The 16,660-nt window shown below is 37.4% G+C and overlaps 1 protein-coding gene across 3 annotated transcripts in view; it reads left to right on the forward strand.

Annotated features, from left to right (window-relative positions):
• The window catches only part of LOC129246242 (uncharacterized), a 116,996-nt gene extending 104,288 nt beyond the window's left edge, over positions 1-12,708 (forward strand). For all 3 annotated transcript variants that reach the window (XM_054884893.1, XM_054884891.1, XM_054884892.1), the window contains one exon: positions 12,409-12,708. The gene's annotated coding sequence lies outside the window, so the exon portion shown is untranslated. The remainder of the gene's footprint in view (positions 1-12,408) is intronic.
• Positions 12,709-16,660: the final 3,952 nt, after the last annotated feature.

Consider the following 16,660-nt stretch of genomic DNA (forward strand, 5'->3'; position numbering starts at 1 on the left):
CTCCTCATAAAAATATCTGCCGTTCGGAGTGGGCTTGAAACTGTAGGTCCCTCCATTTGTGAAACAACATCAAGACGCACACCACAAATAGGAGGAGGAGCTCGGCCCAACATTCAAAAAGGGTGTACGCGTCAATTATATATTATATATATATACAGACAGACGTGCACATTTTCGCACGCGGTTATCACGAAAATACGCCAGTTATGCCGGTGGAATTTCATAAATAGGAACTTCTTATTTAATAAAAAATAATCTGGCATGCCAAATTTGCGCATCGTTGAAAACGTTTTTCAATGTAAATATATGAAGTTTTATAGCTCATTTTCATACAAAAGGGCTAGTAACTAATTTTTAACAATGTTTTCCCTCACCGTTTTGCGCGTTTTCTCCATATAACGAATGCATGACATTTCTTTAATGCATGGACATGTTTTTGTAAAATCTAATTTTGGCTGGCTGTTAATTTTTGGAATTAAACAAACTCATAGGCTATGAAATGAAGAGGAAATTTAGCCTCAATATATAAAATGTGGGCTTGGTACTTGTCCGATCTCAATAATATTAGTTTGGGTTATAATAAATCCATTATTTTCTCCGTAGATGGCTGTAGTGATCGATATCGCGTAAAGTATAGATCAATTTTGAAGTTTATGCACGTTGTCAAGACAATATTTCACACTAAAAAATGTCGATAAAATCACAGAAAAAATCGAAGCTGGCCGGCATGTTAGCAGGCGTAACATCACGCAGAACCTAAAAATCGACCATTAAAAATAGTATATTAGTTTAAACCATTTGCGCAAAAATTGTACTACTTATAATATTTATGCCGATCTAATCGCGATCTCGTTTCTCCCAAACAATTTGGTCTTTTTATTGTCCTCTACTTTTTTCATGTTCTATTCAAAAATAATTGCAATCTGTGGTCGATTGTGGCCATACTAAACGAAGGTAAAGTAGGCAAATTTTCTTCCTTATCAGGCAAGTAGGCTGCTCTGAAAATCAGCTGACTACTTAAACCGTTAATATTAAGAAAAACTTGTATCAGGCAAAGATAGATACAGGGTGTCCTGTGGCAGAACTAAAAGCTAAATTAAAAAATAATTACTAATCATAAAAATTTATTTCAATAACTATTTCAACGAAGAGAAGTGCTGATTTCATTTTTTTAAATTATTTTCTATCAATTTTGGAGAAGTGATGTCGCATTAACCCTAGAAGGGTACCGTTAAATTGTAGGCGCTTATAGGTACCGATGAGTAAATTTTACTCACTTCAGAATTTTTACGTTATTATCTGATTTATTTTGTAAAATAGTAGTTTTAAATGAAAAAAATTTAAAGCCAGCATATAATATAAGTGTAATTTTTTATTATAATATGTAAAATAAGTATTTTTATGAATACATAAAAATTGTTTTTCAAGCACATTCAGGGCACCTTTTTTGTGCATGTTCACCGCAAATAGCTAATCCGCAATTGCAATAAGGGGTGGTGTATCTACGTTTGGTATAACTACATGAATTACAGGACTTTCTTGGCCCCTTTTAGTCTTCTCCGGCGCTATGGGCCTCTTGGCTTGCGCCTACAATATTCTGAATGGATTTTTTCAACGCCAGGCTCATGTTTGTATTAGTTGCTAATCTTTTACTGTGAAATCCTTCCGTTAACTCCTTGTGTAGAGATAACATAAAATTAAGTCGGGATTCTGGCTTTTGCCCACGGCTACACATGTTGTGCGCGTAAATGATGTATGCGTTTATTGCCGCTATGTTCATCAGATTTTGGAAAAATGATAGAGGCCACCTTCTGGTTTCCTGCCATGGTTAATGTTTTGGCACATCTGGTCAAAACTGTCAACTCCTTTTGTTGAGTTGCACACATGCACTATTTCTGGTTTTCCAGTGGTCTCATGAATACTACCCGTACTGTGCATACTAGTTTATTATTATTGGGCTTGTATGATACAACTGTCAAGTCCTCATGAAATATAAACAATGAAGTGGATGCGGCTCGTTTTTGAAACTTTATATCTGTAGCTTCAATAGGCATTTGTGGTTTATTTTTTTTTTTATTGCGCCAACAGTTGTTATTTTGTATTCATGACGGAGACGTTGAATGAGTGGTACACTCGTAAACCAATTGTCTATCGTGACATTTCGATTGGTGCCCTTTACATTTTTCAGCAGTTCAAGAACATAATATTCACCAGCAGCCATTGCAGGAGGAACACTTCCTTTTCTAAGGTGAAAAATGGCCCTAGTTCCGCTATCACAAGACATGACAATTTTGATGCCATACTTGTTGGCTTTAGAGGGAATATACATCCTGAATGGACATTTGCCTCTAAATCCAACTAGTTGCTCATCAATGGTTATATAGCTTCCAGCCTTATAGTTCACTCTGCAATTGTTTAGAAGTTTGTCCCAGATAGAAGAAACTGGAGCTAGTTTGGTCATTTCTCTTCTAGCAGTTCTTGTTTCTTTGTCATCGAACCTTAGACAATTTAGGATAAATTTGAAGCTTCTCTCAGGCATGGTTGCCGGTACCTTTCCCCACGGTAGGTAGTGTCAAACATCATATATGTTGCCAAGTGATTATCTTTGAGAGCAGCGGACAAGACTAACAAACCAAGAAATGCTTCAAGTTCGTCCATTTCCAAATTTGACAAAACCGCGAGAGATTTATTGTTATAGTTCTCCCTTTGAATGTTTATTTCTTTATTTGTATAAATCAAAATCTCTTCCAATATGTCTGCGGTAAAAAACAGTTTGAAGCAGTTGGCAGGACACAACGAATTTTTGCATTTGCTGTTGGGCCAGGGCGAATGTGAACAATATTTTTTGAGGGAGTTTTTTGGCCTAGCGCAGCAACAGGTTCCTTACTCCAAATAAAATTTCCATCTTTTCCGATCAGATTGTTGGTGTAATAATTGTTCACTGTTTCACGAATTTCTTGGGCAGCTGATCTTTCATTTCTTCTCCCCTCAATAAGTTTCTGTTTTTTACGTTTGCTGCTTCCAGGTGTTTCCTCCCTTTCTTCCTTTTCAGCTTCTTCTGCATTTATGATTCCGTGTATCAAATTTTCTTCGACATCATTTAATTCTTCCGGTTCTGGTTGATATTCCGGATCTGCAACACTGTCCCAAGAATCCTCATCAAAGTTACAAAGCTCCAACTCCAAATTGTCTTCTTCCTCAGATTCTAGTTAATACTTAAACTTAAAGCATCCAAAATATTTTGTTCTGATAGCCCGCGACCTGCCATTTGTATGCTCTGTAGTTTTCTTTACGGTAACATAATACAAAACATAAACATAATTGTCATAATTCAGCACAAAATATATTTTTTAAACACGTAGTAAGTTACTGATAAATAAATTTGACTCACACAATTTAGTACGTAAAGGGTACCGATGAGTAAATTTTACTCACTACCTTTTTTTAAATTGTCCACAAGCGCGATAAATCAAACAACACCATTCAATGCTTGCGGCAGCCGACTAATCACAGAGTGGGCCAAGCACTGCTAGTGGTTTGACTTTCAGTGTGGCCAACCTGCAGATTTACGAACAAATCTATACCTTATGTGAGTAAATTTTACTCACAGTACCCTTCTAGAGTTAACCTTGCCAACGATATTTTCTGTAAGTGCTGAGTTGGGCACTGGATTTGTTTCATAGAATTTACTTTTTTACTTCACACTGAGGCACAGAAATTGGTTGCCTTCAATGATTTTCAAACGATTTGAAGATTGATGATTATCAAAAAAAAAAAAACGATGATGCAATTATTCCACCGCTTGACAATGCACACCAAACCGTCTCTTTGGAAGTATGAAGTGGCTGTTGATGTTTTAATAGTGGGTTATATGGTGGTGTAATGGGTGCAATTCACTTTTTCATTGGCGCCAGCCTCGTCTTTGAAGCAACACCCATAAAACGCACCAAACGGTTATTTTCAATGGATGTAAAGGCTATTCTTGAAAGGCTACGGGTTCCTCTTCAGTCCAAATACGGCAAGTTTGCTTATCGACGTAGCCATTAAGCAAAAAATGGGCCTCTTCGCTGCACAAAATGTACACCATAAGTTGGCCTGAGCGCGCGATGAACACTTTTCACAGAGCGCCGAGTTTCGTAATACAATTAATTGTACGAATTGTAATCGTTGTTGAGGCGTAACTCTTTTCATGTTGAAATGTCAATGAATACTAACAAAAATTTTGTACTTAGTTAGACAGTAGTCACGCGTAATCTGTCAAAAAACCCCTATTGAAGAAAGTACCTCCAATCTGATCCCCCTTTGTAATGAGCCTTCACTTCCAAAGTACGACTTTCCCTCAACATTTTTCTGCTTTTTCTAAAAGAAATCATTGGCCTAATGTATTATATTTGCAAAAAGTTGAAAAAATCGAAGAGCGTATTTTCATTTCATTTACGGGTAAGAAGGTTTTTAAGTTAAACGAATTAGAACCACGCAGATCCAATGGAACTCTTTTTATATTTTTCACGCAATCTGGACATGACAATAATGTATAGTTGATGAATACAACAGATAACTCACAAAAAAGTTATCCAAATTTAGCAAACTTATGTGCATTCTCGCATTCATTGAAAACATCATCAGTACATTTGACAATTTGAACAATTTCCCAGAGCCATTAACGTCATTTCATTAGGTGAGTGAGTGCACAGAACCATTTTCCTCACCGCAAACCAACACGTCGAAATAGCTGGCATTCAGTCAACGCAGTCTCAACGTTTATGGCCTTAAATGAGTTTCTGAGTACTTATTTCATTCGGGGTTAATTTTTGGTGACACAACAAAAAAATACGAGCAGAGGATATGGTGAGCGCCATTTAAGTGGTTGGGGTAGTAGAAAAAGAGAAACGAGGAAAGCAGCGAATAACAATGCGAAGTGCTTGTGCCTGATAAAAAAGCAGACCATTTATCCTTTGGCCTTTTCATTCCAATGTATGCTGCTCACCACTAAATCGAAAAAAAAGTCGAAGAAGCAAACTCGCATTGGAAATGGAAATGGAAACAAGAAAGCTAACAATGAATGAAATGAAAGAAGCGGAAGCACAAGGACACAAATTCCCTAATGAGCAGAAACGTAAAATGTTCCCAATTCGTAATTGTAAAATTATGAAAATTCAACAATAGACGTTTTCAATGAATGGCTTGCGTGTGCTTGTGTGTGCAGCCAAATATTTGAGTAACCCGAAGAAGGATAACCAAATACATATACATATACGTTTTCAATTAACAACAAAAGCAAAGTGGAATTTGGGTTTTTCGGGCAAGCAAACACACACATACACACACGTACATACACGAGGGTTGCCTCTTATATTTTGCGCCACGTGTAATTCGATATTTTTATCGAAAGGTTTGATATTTTTTAGGATAAATTAAAATTAAACGAACCTTAATTGTTCTGTTTTTAGGGTGTTGGAAAATTCATCGCGCGCAAAAGATGGAATTAACTCGTGAAAATTTATTGATTATTGTTGTTGTCGTTGATTTATTACGATTTCCGAAAGGAGTGCATTGATCTACTTGCTTTGGCTTTTGGTGATAAAGCACCACATCTAGCCACTGTGAAGCACTGGTATGACGAGTTCCAACTTGGCCGTCGATCCTGGAAGGTTGAATTCCGTTAAAGCTCTCAAAAAATAGTTGTTGTGCCAGAAATAATCGATGCTTTGCATCAATTGATAGCGCAAGACCGTCATGTGACATATCGCCATGCCTAAGGAGGCTTGCATTAGTCGGGCCAGCAAAAATTCAGGTTTGTGCCGGTTGGATTCCACAGAATTTGACGATTGCCCAAAAAAAGACTCGTGTCGATTGGTGTAAAGAAATGTTGACGAAATTCAGCGGCGGTGTTTCAAAGTGCGTCGTTGTAACAGGTGAATTCATTCATATGAACAGGAAACAAAATAGAACAGTATGACACCCTTTTAGGGTGTTTGGCCGAGCTCCTCCTCCTATTTGAGACGTGCGTCTTGATGTTGTGCCATAAATGGAGGGACTTACATTTTTAAGTCGACTCCAAACGACAGCTATTTTTATGAGGAGCCTTTTCATGACAGAAATACCCTTGGAGGTTTGCTATTGTCTGCCGGGGCGACAGCTATCTCTCCAAGACGAGTTTAATCCAACAAAAGCTATTCGCGGAGAAGCAGCTTAAGCAAATGATTGCCTGTTTTTTCGGAAAATCCGATGCTGTCGGACTTTTTCCACTAGAGAAACTTAAAACAGTCAATTCTGAGTGGTGCACAATCATTTGTTTTCGTACAATTGAGGAAACCAACCACCGAAGGCGAATCATCTTTCACCAAAAAAAAAAATGCGAACTCTCACGTATTGACTCACACAAGAGATTTTTTGAGCGCACAGAAGGCCGAATAAGTAGGTCATGTATCTTACAGCCCTAATTTGGCAAGTATAGATTTCTTTTTGTTCCCGAACATCAGAAATTAAACATTTTTCAACGCTTAATGAAGCTGTTGAAGCCGTTAAGTAACTCATTTTGGAGGTGTCCACTTCTGAGTGGCAAAAGTACTTTGAAATTTGATTCAAGCGAATGCAGAAGTGTATTGACTTCCATGGAGAATATTTTGAAAAACAATAAAGCCCCTTTCATTATTATTTTACTGTATTTTCGTTACTAGCCGCAAAATATAAAAGGCAACCCTGGTATGCACATTTACACAGCCAGTAGCCTTCGACTCGCAGCAGCAGCAACTGTATGAAGTACAAAAATAAATATTTATAAGCTCAAGAATTTATTCCCAGGGTGCGGAGATAAGTTACATTACAGTTGGCATTGCGTCACTGCGTGCTCCTTGGGCCGGTATGTGGGCCACATCTGCCAGCACCGTGCGACTTTGCGAATGTAGGCGCAGAGTAGCGGTGAACAAATGGATACGCGACATTAATTAAATCAAGCCCCATTTAACACGGTGGCAAGCTAGAGTTCCCCTGTATCTAATCCGCAAAATCAGCAGATACAATCAAACGGGTACCAAATCTGCACAAACAAATGAACGAGTGATTTACAATATTTGAAATAAGTTTTAGAGGGTCATAATACAACCAATTGTTGTTGCTTTATTTAAGTAAAACCAATCGTATTTTCATGCGAAATTGACAAAATTTGTGTTTATTTGTTAGGGAATTTTTAAAGCACTCAATATTAAATCCCAACCTATTTGGAAAATTTTTATTTATTTAGCAGGTGTTTGCCAGCGCGGTATATACATAGATATGTATGTATGTCACTAAGCTGCAACAACAGCAAAAGCCTGACTTTATTATTGCAATTTTGCAGACCTTGAACATTTCACCTCCTAATGTGCACCTTTCCTAGTCACGTAAACTTTGTGCTCTGCTGCTCTCCTGATTTGTGCACCTGCTTCCGTCTGCGCCTATTTACACACACAAATACATCAAGCCCAAACATTCCTACCTTGCTACCTTCAAAAATTATTCTAGTGAATTGGCCGTAATCCAAAAATTTTGTTGCTGCTTAATCCTACAGTAAAATATGGCTAAAGTTTTAAAACTTATTTACACTGACATTTGTTTCAATTGGCAATTCACCTTAAGCGAGATGCTTTGCGGCCCAGAAGCCCATGCAAGTATGAACATTTTTTCATTGCCACTCACATGGGAACCACCAGAAATGATTATTTGGATTTTTTGCATGTGGCTCCTGCAGCTCACGACCTGCGAATTCTGGCATGTATGCTCAGGGTACTAACCCCCTAAAGGGTAGCCAACGTCTGCGTCGTATGTTTACCAGTAGCTGCAGCTACAGATGGATGTCAGTATTAGAGCCACCTGACTGTATAAAAGAGTTGTTCAGTAAAGCAGCGTACGAATTGTTTGTACGTGGGTCTTCTAACCCGACTCATTAAAGCAATTATCAATGGAGATGAGATATCCTCCTCTTGATGGCGATGACTGCAAACATGATTTGAGGTTATGTACTTGGAACATCCAGGCACGTAATGAAGAAGGTGTCTCTACGCTGCTGTTGCTTGTACTTGTACGAGCAAACGCTGACATCATCGCAACACAAGGGAAGATTAGGAGACTGTCGGTCCTTTTACCGTCTACTTCACTTGACATGTAAAGCAGCGCAACGCGAATCGTGTGAGGTCGATAGCTGGAGTAAAAAAAGACCATTAGAAAAAAGAAGAATGCTCGAAATGTCAAACTCAAATGGCTTGATTGCTGGTTGAGCCAACAAACAACCGAAAATTTTACCAAATAAGTAGGTGGATTTTTGAAGATTTCACGACCGGTGCTAACAAAAGAGAAATAACACTTTTGCACTTGTCCAAAATGGTGCAAGCAGCGGAAATAGAGAGCAATGCAATGGCCAGCCCACATACACATACCATTTTCTGTGAAGAGGATTTTTTTAATAATAGACCCAACGACTGTCCTACTCTCGCATAATTGACTCATGCGTAGCAGTCAGCAACACGTATGAATTATTTTTTTGGCAATGTGCGAAACTGCAGGAGTCTCATCTCCTGAAGGCAGACGCTGCATACTTCAGACCCTCAAACTGAATGCCCAACTAAAACTCGCTCTCTTTCTGATGTGACCGACAGTCTCACGTGAATTGGTTACCGCCTCTCTAACATGGTTAGACTGAGTATGGAAGAACGCGGGCGCAAGAATTTGGATTATGTATATCTACATTTTGAGCGAAAGTGCAATTAATTTATTGAAAATATCATAAATAAAACGGCTTCAAATAAAATTTCTCCCCTCAGACTTGTACGATAGAATTTCACTGGCAAAATCTTCGTGATATCGTTTAACCTTCCAACTCCTATTTAAATGGGCATTTTTGATCCATTCTTAAGACAGCTGAAAAGTAACTAGAAACGGAAATTATAGGGTTAAAATGTTCCGCGAAAGTTTTAAGCAGACAATTTTAGGGAGGGATCGCCGAAGCTGAAAAACTCGTACGGGTTAAGATAAGTACGTAAAAAAAGTTAATTCAAGCTAGTGTTTACACATTTGGCACACCTACATACCTACGTGGAACGCAATTTTGAGGCTTTCTGTACTGCATAGGAAAGTGAAAATGTTCAGAACAGGAAGCCAATTCACCGAAGCTCAAATTATTGAATTCTTGAGATGAGCGACGTGCGCAATTGAAGTAAACTTTTGTGAAAAACGAGTGTTATTTCTACTCGTTATGTTTCTTCTTCTTCTTCTTTGTTATAGGATTAAGGGCGGAAGCGCCTCCAGACAACTGAAATCAACCAGACAAAAATTGTTCATTAAAATAAGTTTTTCTGCTTTGCACTATTTTTAATGAAAAAAAATTAAAATTTGAAGTGAAAAAGAAAAAATTACACTTTGTTTAATAAACAAATTAATCAAAACAATAGTTTTTTTTGATAATTAATATAAAATTTGAGGTATATGCAAAGGCCAATAGATAAAGAATATCTCTGTCAAATTTTAATAATTTGATATCCTGATGATTTTTGAGTTATACTGGACAGCGCGGAAAAAAACGTAATATATTTCGAGAAAAACGCAATTAAAGTTTTCGCTCTTACTCATCTTTCGTTCGACGCTCATCGCTTCACTGACTTTATAGGGATTTTTTAGACTTTTTATTAAGCTTAAAACATTGAAAAGATATTCTTTAGATTGTAAAAGAATATTTAAAGTAAACAAAAAAAAATGGAAAATTTAAAAGTGCTATAGGAGCTGCCCCCCCTTAATTTCTGTTCTTCAACAATTTTTGTACAATAGATACAATTTACTTGGATTATATATTATGTAAAAAAATATTAGTTATCGATAGAGCTGAATGTCCAACACTCTTTCCAGCATTTGGGAAGGCATCCGGATGGCCTCGTAGTCATCGGCTTTCCCGTAATTCCTGATTTAGCCATCCTATTGTCGAGCATGCGTAGCAGGTGATTTTTCCATTCCCTTCTTCGCCTTCGGCTCCACCTAACCATGTCTTGCGTGTCACATATCCCTCGAATCTCTTCGTTTCGCATAATATCTCTGCAAGTATGTCCTGTGATTAATCGCAATGTTGCCATCTCAACCTTTTCCATTGCTTGTTGTCTTGCAGTTGATCCGCTCAGGTGTCAACGGCATAGGTGAGTACTGGAGTACTGACTTTTTAAGCTTAGATGCTCATTTTGCCACATTACATCACGTAAGCATCCAGGGACTCGGGCTGCTTTATTCATGAGGTTGTTTATGGTGCAAAAGTAGCAGAATTCCATAACCTGTTCGATACTCGTTCCATATACTGCGAGCTTTTACCTGAGTGGCTGTTTAGATATTGTCATGCTCTTCGTCTCGGCTACCGATATCTGAATATTAAATGCAGCAGCAGTGTTCTCGAACGCATCCTCTGAAGGACATCTCCGCTCTCCCGCAATATAAGTATAAGTACGTCATAATCTTGACTTTATATCCCAGCAAATATCCTCTTGCCCGTGTAGATTTTACAGCATATATTATATAATAATATCTCGCCCATAATCAGATTTAATAGGAAGGACTTAATCTTTTGCCTCGACTTATACTTGTTGCCCTTACTTGGTGGTAAGGAAATAAATCACTAGGTTCGCCTTTCCTTTGGCTAGTAGCTGTTGACGAAGCTTTAACTCGCTTAAACAGGGGTGGGGTAAAGGTGGTAGCATATGCCGATGACTTGGTCCTAATGGTCTCAGGACCCTTCCCATCAGTGATGGCTGAACTTTTGGAAGGTGCATTGGCTATACTCAGTAGATGGGTTGTCAGTTGAGGTCTCAGAGTCAACTCTGACAAAGCGGAGTTGATGCTATTCACCAGGAATTACAAGCCTCCACCTTTTAAGCTTCCAAGACTAAGCAACCAGTATCTTACACTCTCATCGGAAGTCAAGTATCTTGGTGTAATAGTTGACCCCAAGCTCCACTAGAAGCTGCATATAGAAAATCGAGTTAAGAAGGCCAGTATAGCCTTTTACGCCTGTAAATCTATGTTCGGCAAAAAATGAGGCCTCAAGCCACGTGTCGTACTTTGGATGTACAATTAACGTAGTGGTTCTGCTAATTTTGACATACAGTTGCCTAGTTTGGTGGGTAGTTCTTCAGAAGGGCTACAACACCACTAAACTAGAGAGAGTGCAGAGAACTGCATGTGTGGGAATCACTGGTGCATGTAGAACTTGTCCCACTGCTGCCCTCAACGTCATTCTGCACTTACTTCCCGTGGATCTTCAAGTTAAATCCATTGCTGCTCAGAGCGCTATTAAGTTGATGGAGAGTGGCCTCTGGAGGCAACTTCCTGTAGGACATAGTAGCATCTTGAAGCAGATCTCCCTTCCTTCTCTGTACTTCGTACTGATCTCTCCATCCGCAAACTATGTTTTGAGGGTTGTGATAGGGTTATCTTTCCGAGCAGGCAAGATTGGAAAGAGGGGAGAGTCGGCACGGATATAGGTACCTCTGTTTTCATTGACGGATCCAAGATGGAAACTGGAGTGAGAGCGAGAGTTTTCTCTAATCTCCGATGAGCTTGTCAAGAAGGGGTCGACAGAACTGCCATTCAATTTCCAAACTCATTGCGGTGTTCACTGGTCACTGGGCGATCGGTACTCAGGCGTAGAAGCTTGGAATTCCGAAAAACCCCTATTGCAGAAACCGTGGGGACTCTGCAGAGAAAGAGACTGTTGAGCACTTTCTCAGCAAATGCTCGGCTTTGGCGGCTAGGCGCTTGAGATGAATCAACGTGCCCTTTGAGGGTGGCTTGAGGAAATTCTCCAGCCTAGATGCCTTTTCCCTCCAACAGCACTGAATGGCTGTACATGGTTTTCTCTTCCCTAAAATTTTTCGCAGGTAGTGATCCACATTATGGTATCAAAACGGCACGTAAGTGCTACTTAAAGTGTACCTGGGGTACTCTTGCCATCTAACCTACCTACCAATACCTGTTGCCATCGGTATTGGCGCTGATATTTCATTATTAATAGTGATCGAAGTGGGGTTTTCGGTGTTAAGAATTCCAATTAATGCCAGAACATTTTAAGCATTTCTTTAAGCAAAACCTTATCAAATGTTTTTGTCAGGTCGTTAAATCATAAAACTGTTGGTTTTTTATATTCAATAACCTTTTTGACGAGTTAAATTTATCTTTAACTTAGCTAAATAAAATCAGTGTTCCTTTATTTATTATATAATATGTATGCATAGATTAATGCTACATTAAAAATAATTTTATTTGTTTTGTGGTATAAATCATTTTATGTTTCGTTAAAATTGACTATTACTTTATGTGTTTAGCTTGGTTTGACATGAAATGTGCTTCTGAACGGTGAACTGCACTACATATTTAAAATACCCTTGTTTTTCATTCCAGGTAAAACCGGCCGTAAAATGGATATTGCGTGCATCTACCCATACCACTCCAATCAAGCTGTATTACTAAATTCCGCCTGTGCCACTAAACCTTCTACATCTACTCATTTGTGGCCGTTATAAGTGGCATGAACATAGATTTTCGCCTTTTATTAAGTTAGCAGAGTAACGAAACACAAATAAAATATATACACAAGAAATGTATAAATATAATGGCTGAAAATTACCAGAATGTATTACTTATTTATACCTTCAATGGATTATCTTAAAATAAGCTTTAATTAATTCCAACAGCAATTATAATCGCCAGCAATTTTTTTTTCTAGAGGAAAATAATTATATGAATAGGGTGTCATATGAGGCCACTTGTTTTGACATAAGAAAATAGCGATAGGCAGGGAAATTCCAAATAGAACTCACTATCAATAAATGACTTCCTCGGCGCTTTTGATGAAACATTGGATGACATGTATGCATAGTTCCGGCTTAATTCCCTAAATTACTTACCCTTCTATCATTCACTTAACGCTAAACGCTATCAAATCAAATTGGATCGAACGAAAGAAGTCTATTATAATCTTAGAGTGTAAGGATGCAACTACTTCGCCTCACAAATTTTAATAACGAGTAAACTTTCGAAATACAAAAATATTACTTATACATATATCTACTAAATCCAAATTTACTCGAAAAAATAACGCTCTTTAATTTCTTTCGAAATTTACAACAAAGAATGAGAAATGTTGTAAGATGTCGGCAAGGTATTTTCAGTTCTCGAATATGTGACTTTAAAGCACTCTCTGAGGTTTAAAGAAACCGAGAACTAACACACTCCAGGGCGTCAATGATATTTTGAAGCTCAAGTGCATCTTTTGGCTTCGAAATTTTAGCAAATCATTTTTAAGTCATCAGCATAGACCTAAAATTTCGCGAAACGAAAGAAGCTACTTATGTCAATCGTAAACAAAACAAATATTAGCGGTCCTGGCAAGGCGAATTGAGTATTCTTGCGGCTCTAGTACCTATACTCTCTTGGGGAACTCCAGTAGAGGCGAAGAAAGGTTCAGAGAAATTGTGCATTTGCCTTCAATTGTAGCAATGCAATGTTTTGTATAAGAATGACTTAATCCAATTTAGAAACTCAGAATGAAGATAAGATAACTTAAAAATGAGTAAAGAATGGGAAACTTTATCAAAAGCTTTAGAGAAATCATTTAGACGTAAACAACCTCACACCCATCGGAATAAGATGAAATGCAGTATTCACTAAAAGCAGCAAGATTCGAAACTGTAGATCGATTAGAAGGAAAGAATTTTTTTCTTATCTTATCTTTAATGATATACTCAAAGAGTTTCCACACAGTAGATAGCTTAGGCATAGACATCATTCTTACTGTCACCCCTGTAAATTTGGCTAATTGAGGTAAATTTCCTATCATCTATGAAACTTCCAGAAGATAACATATTGGGGAAAAAGAAATCCATTATTTTTGCGTTTTATGGTCGATCTTTAGCTTCTAGGCACAAAGACCATGAGGTCGAAGTGCAAACCTCTTATAAAATCTAGCTCCTTGGCGACGCTCCGACTACTAACATGCCGGTCAACTTCGATTTTTCCTGTAATTTTATCTACATTATTGACATTTTCTCAAATATCAAAAATTCCTGAACGAAATGCGAAACCACAATTTCACGTAATAAACTGTTACAGTATGGGCACCATGAACAGCATTTACAATTTCAGCGGCCTGACTTGCGTTTTTACAGTTTCGCTTTCATCAAAAAAAACTCAAAACTGTAAAATGCACCGATTTTTCTCTTTGTTGACTTCCATTGGTAACTCCCTGTAACTCACAACTGAATGGAAGAAACAAAAAACATCAAACGAATTTTTTTAGTGTGAAACTTCACCTTAACAACAAGCAAACACTTTAAATTGTTTGATCGATACTTTGCGAGATATCGATCACTACAGCCATCTACCGAGAAAATAATGGATTTATTTTTCCCCAATATTTGATGCGAGTGCAGCTTTTTGACATCCAAGTTTCCTTCACTTTGTTACTAGGCAGGCACTCCTTTCTGCATAAAGGCGTCTGCAATGAAATACTGTTACAATAGAATAGAAATCGATATTAGATCCTCTGGTTGAGGTGAGGTTGAGTATAGAATTTTGGACCTAAGCAAATAGCGCGAGCGATTTGATTATATACGTACTACTAAAGGGTTTTTCAATAAGAGGTGTTATTTTGATATTCAAACAAAAATGCTATTTTTTAATATAAATGATCAGATGTTTATTTCATTATAAAGAGGAAGGTATATCGTAAATAGTGGAAAATAACATCAAGCAAATGGCCACCACGACCACGCTAACAGGACAATATCCTTTTCAGGAAATGTTCTATAACCGAATTGCAAAGTGTCTGCCCTATGTCCATGATAGCCTCACGAATTTCATCTTTGAGGTCTTGAATTGACGCTGGGCGCTGTTGGCGTAGACCTTCTCTTTCACGTGGCCCCAAAGAAAAAAGTCACAAGGTGTTAAATCACAAGATCTCGGTGGCCAATTGTAATCACCTCTTCGAGAGATAGCACGGTCCAGAAACTTTTCCCGTAAAAGATCAATGGTTTCGTTGCTTGTGTGGCTCGTAGCACCATCTTGTTGAAAATAAACGTTGTCCAGATCAATACCATCCAATTCCGGCCATAAAAAATCATTAATCATCTCTCGATAGCCTTTTATATATTTAAATAACACCGGTTATTGAAAACCCTTTATATACACAACGAAATTCTATTGATAAGCTATAAAGCTATCAATGGCACCAACTTTCTTAACTACCAAACATATTTTCTCCAAATCTGACAAATATATCAATACTCCAATTGTCTCCTTTGACACTTTAGATCGCCTTCCAGCACCACTTTTTCGAGTTTCTAGGAGAAAGTATTGCTTGAGCCATTATTTCATAGCGATGTGGAAGCTTGTCGGAATTGTACCGCTAAGATCCGTGCCGGTTTTCAAATCGGACATACGATTGCATTTATTTTTAAGCGGTCCAGTTAAACAGAATCAAAAATTTATGAACGGGGAAAGATAACTGTGTTTTGTCCCCTGACTCTTATTAGTTTGCCAGTCTCAAATACAATCACTTCTGCTGTCTTGGGAAGTCGAAAAATTTCGAAGAAAACTGCTTAATGTTACATGTAGGTTTAATGAAAAAATATATATTATAAAATCAAAATCAGTATATATGAAACTATGTAATTAGTGAACTCATTTGTGCCAAACAAATTTCTGAAAAATATTATGAATTACGCCTTAAAATTAGAATTGAAAAACATATAAATATTGAACATTTAACAAGTTTGATTATATTAATACTTATGAACAAATATTTACTAGAATATACATACATATGGATACTCACTTATAAATTTTGATGTACAATAAATCGTAACAAAGATTTCAATTTCATTATTATATAAAGCTGTTATATACAGTTATGGTTTGTGTTCATCGCTTCTGTTTATGTTTACGTTTATGTTTACTATTAATGGAATCAAATGTACTCTAAAAGTTGGTATCTAAAACGTTAAAGTAAATATATTTATTTATATCTATTCAGTTTACAACTAATCGTATATCTACGTTTAAGTCATTCATTAGTTGAATAAACTCGAATTAAAAAACAAAAAACAAATACTTTTATACAGATGGGGTACTTTATTTTAATAACTGTCACAGAATTCAAAAGAGCTTTCAAGCCTTCTTACCAGATTATTCGGAGGTTTTAATTATTTACGAAGGTAGGTAAAATGGTTGAAGTATCAGTGTGGCACTCCCCAAGTAATACTGAAGCGCCATTTTGATACCATTTTGACACCTCCAACGGGCAGATGTCTATAGTACATCCAAACAGAGCTGTTGATGTAATGCAGAAGGTTGATGGAATTAAGATTGGAGCACTGCCACAGGTTCTCGAAGGAAGTGGGGGGCCTTAATCCAAGACGAATTGACTACTGATGCTGGCGCCTTCCCAAAACAGTTACACTATTTTTCGCGATTTCTTGCTAATACGAATCAGTCAAATCAAAAAGAGGAGAAATTACATGTTTGTGAAAATTCAGTGAATGACTTGACAATATTGTGATTTGTGAGATATAAACTAATTAATTTAATGAAAAGGAAGTGCGGATTTCAAAGCGGCTTTCGACGGGGTACCCAGGAGGCCATTAATTTACAAACT

The sequence above is a fragment of the Anastrepha obliqua genome, chromosome 4, assembly GCF_027943255.1.
Source record: "Anastrepha obliqua isolate idAnaObli1 chromosome 4, idAnaObli1_1.0, whole genome shotgun sequence".
In the NCBI taxonomy this organism is placed as follows: Eukaryota; Metazoa; Arthropoda; class Insecta; order Diptera; family Tephritidae; genus Anastrepha; species Anastrepha obliqua.